We start from the raw sequence: 4,170 nt of genomic DNA on the forward strand, positions 1-4,170 counted from the left end.
TGAAAAAGAAAAGGGAAGGGACCGAGGGCACGTGCCAGCTGTCTGGTAAGGTTTTTTGCACTGCTCCTGATTCTTGGCCAGATGGAAGTCTCATGGCCAGGCCTTACAGCAAGGGATGCTGGGAAGTGGAGCCTTTTATTTTGGGATGCCATGTGCCCATGTGGTAGGCTTCTGCCAAGGAACTAGGTGGACAAAGGACATTGTGGCAACCTGCCAAAGCTGGAATGTCCTGAAACAAGCTGTGGCTAGGCAGACTGGGTACCTGGGAAGGGCTTCCTTGCGGGGGAGGGGGAAGGCTGTAATTCTCAAGCTGAGTTTAGAACGGTTAATAATTAAGTAGATGGAAAATGGATTTGGTGGGAGATGGTGAGTAAAGAAAAGGGATTCTGGGAGAAAACAGTATTAATTAGACTGTTCTATCAGATCCCCTCTGTGTACTTAACACTGATTTTACTCCCGGAGGCATGCAATCTAGACTTTGCACCCCCACCCTGCCCAAAGGGCCCTCTGTCCTCACCTTTCTAGGCCTATGCAGCTTTCTAGGGTTTCTTCTCATTTCTCTTCTGTTAGAGCCAAGATCTTCTAGCCAAGACTCCAAAAATCTACTTTGTTCAGGCTTAATCACCTCCCAGAAGTGTTTAAATGCCCATGACTGCTGTGGGTGATGTTCCCCACAGCCCCCCCACTTCTCTGTGGCTCCTATACCTGCCTTCTTGATTTGTCTTAACCTCCGTATCTTGATACAAGCCTTTATTTGCATGTTGAATGGTTCTAAGTTGGGGGTCAGCAAATATTCCTCTGGGGACAGAGTAACTTTCAGTGTTGCAACGTACAACTGCATGAGTTGACTGGAAAAGTGAACACAATAATTCTACATGTCTTTCTACATGTCTTCCTGAGACCAAATAATTAAATGTCTGATTTAAAGAAAACAGCACTGGCAACCCTACTCGTATCTGTATGTGTGATGAGTTGCATGGTACCTTGCCAGGTTCTAAGTGTCTGTGATACCCATGGAGTGTGGGTACCTGCTGAGATGCAGTATAGTCTCCTCCAGGCACTCCTCTGTTACTCTTGCCTCCTGCTTGCTTTACAGTCATGCCCAAGGGCAGCCCTCAGCTCACTGGAAACCAGCTCCCCAGGGTGCAGTGCTGGAAGGCCTGTGGCTTTTCCTGACTCCCAAGGATAATTTGCTAGGAGGTTTCTGAAAGTGAAAGTGAGGCCCCTCCCTCCACGGGATTCTCCAGGCAAGAGTACTGGAGTGGGTTGCCATTTCCTTCTCCAACCTCTCAGGAGGTTTCTGAGAAGTGACATAATCTTATCTGAAATTTGACAATCATGTCTTGCTCCCTCCCCTCCCGATTTGTGGGCTGCATATTAGTAGGCAGTTTGGTAAAGTGTTTTATATAATTTAAAAATCTTTTCATTGATGGAATTTAAAGTAAACGTCATACAATTTTTTTTTTTTGGCTATGCTGCATAGCTTGTGGGATCTTGGTTCCCTGACCAGGGATAGAACCTAGGACCTCAGCAGTGAGAGCACAGAGCTCTAACCACTGGACCACTAGGGCATTTCCTAAACTTATTGACTTTAAACTTTATAAACTTGAAAATTTTTCCTTAGTGCCTGCCTTTGGAAACACCGCTGGGAACCTGCTTCCTCTCAAATTCATTGCTTTTCTAAGACAGTCCACTATTCCTTAGAGAAGTCCAGTGGATAAAATATCTATTCTGATATCAATTATTTCATGTAAATGGTATTACGTGTTTTTGATGCAGCTTTATCATTAGTAATACAAAATTCATTTTCATCTATTTTTATCCCATTCTTTTTAATGACTATGTATGCTTTTTAATAAAGTGGAAATAGTACTGCAAGTTCATTTTGAAACCTAGACTGCTTATAAAGGTGTAAAGAAGAAATTCCTCAACAGTTTGTGCCCAGCCCTTTCATTTCACTCCCTAGAAAACTATTAAAAGTTTTTTTTTCCCCATTAAACTTAAGTACAAGTAAATTCCAGTTTTGGAAAGACTAGTGGCCTTTTAGTGGGGGCAGGTTTTTTTCTTTTTTCTCCTAGGAAAACCATTTGAATGGGTCACACTTTTGTAACTATGAAGGCCTTAAGAATAGCAAACTTTGCTCCCGGAATTCAAGTACACTGTATGACAGTGAAAAAGGTTGTTCTGTAGGAGAAAGAGTTTTATTTGCAGATTTGCTTGGGAAGTTACCACTACTGCCACCATCATGGCCCACCCACCAGGTTAGATTGAAATTTATGCTACTCGGTATTAGCTGGAACTTACCGGCCCTTGTTCTGAGTGAAATTTGCCTGTAATTCCTATTTGCATGGTCTGGGCAACTCCAAAACCCCTTTAAGAATTTCTGCACAGCTCACAGCACTCCCTTGTAGTGCAGTTGAGAAGTGAAACTGAGCCCCTTCAGTGTCTCAAGACATTCCACACAGCCCCAGTCTCAGCACCCTTCCCTTAGCTTCTCACCTCTTCACCCCTTTCCTTCCTAACCCCCCTGTCTATAGCATACCCAGCAGGTCAGCTCTCTTTAAACTGCTCTCAAGCCTCGGGGGCTCATTTCTGTCAGGAAGTTATTCCAAATGAAAGTAATTTCTTTGATTAGAGTTTGGGTATCAACAAAATCACCTCATTATAGCTGGTACTGTGGAGACAGCCAAGCAGCTGTAGGCTGGAGGCCAGGGATAGTGTCGCCAGCAGTGCGATGGCAGAGTCTTACTAGATTATACTTTCATGGAGCATGCAGGTGTTAACTATGGTCAACATGGTTTATTATTGAATGTGGATATCTTTGGGGCTATCCAGAAGTAGGGAATATTTAAGAGTATTGGTAAGATCTAGCAAGCCAGCTGGTAGGAGCTGGAAGTCAAGTTTGTACAGTAAATGTTAATTTCACTTCTTTTGCAACTAGTTTTGATGCCACCATTACCCTAAGTTATACACCTGTCTCAACTGTCAATGGCCTCTACCCGTTTACCTGTTGGGTTCTAAGTTCCTGTTAAACTGTATGTACTCTGTGCCAGCATTGCTCCCTATTCCATTTCATCCTGAAATATATGCTGTGACCAGACCTGAAACTAGTCAAACTTTGGTCATTCTGTTCTTTCCTGGAAGTGCTGCATTGCTTCCTATTTCCACACCTCATCCCACACTCAGATGTTTTGCCTTCATTGAATTGGCTATGTTTTCCCACTGCCATGTCTGTGTCCAGCCTTGTCCCTCTGGAATCCCTTTATCATGCTGACCTCCCAGTCTTTTCTAGGAGGAATCATGTCATTGAACTTACTGAATCTTTGGTTAATTCCATACTAAAAACAGTTATGCCTTGTTTAAGCAGAGTATACAGTGCTTTAAAATCTTTTAAAACGCTTGAAATTTTTAAATTTAGTACTGAGAACATATAAAATATGTTTTTCCTTTGGTCTTAATTCCAAAGAATATAGCAATATAGGAGAAAGAAGAGCCAGACATAGGCCCATGTAAGAGAGGCATTTTTGAATGGAATCACTTAAGTTCAATACCAGAAGGTGGCATACTTTTCCCACTTAAGAGTAAATGCATTCATTTGCTTTGAGGACTCCCTATAAATAAAATGCAAAAAAAAAAAAATGTCTAGTTATGGCTATTTTCTTTAGATGTTTGAAGCTTTTGCTATGCATATTCAGGAAAATCACTGCTGAAATGGTTTCAAGATCTATCAGTGGAGTCAGTTTCTTAAGAGAAATGGTTGAAGAGACATCACTTAGCTGAGCTGTAATGCATAGGGATGGGGTCTAAACTAACTCATACAGAATGGTCTTTGAATTTTGTTATTACATGGTCCCTATGGCATAGAGATCACTGATTCATGAGAGTGTCTAAATTTAGGCCTTTTCTATTTATGTTTCCTAAATTTGTGTTATATCTTGTGTAATGTGGGATGAGTTAGCTCCACCAAAGACTGCATATGATGCAAAGGAAAAGAAAGGTTTCATTCCCTTATATCTGCTGCAACCAGGTATATGCTATGTATGTACAGGAAGGAAAAGGTAAAATAAGGTGAAAGAAGGGGGAGGATGTAAGGAGGAAGGGAGAAAAAACTAGGTGTTGAGGAAAGATGGGGTAAGTCATGAGAAGGCTGGGCCTGGGAACCCCATGCTT

The sequence above is a fragment of the Capricornis sumatraensis genome, chromosome 2 (genome assembly GCF_032405125.1).
Source record: "Capricornis sumatraensis isolate serow.1 chromosome 2, serow.2, whole genome shotgun sequence".
Classification (NCBI taxonomy): Eukaryota; Metazoa; Chordata; class Mammalia; order Artiodactyla; family Bovidae; genus Capricornis; species Capricornis sumatraensis.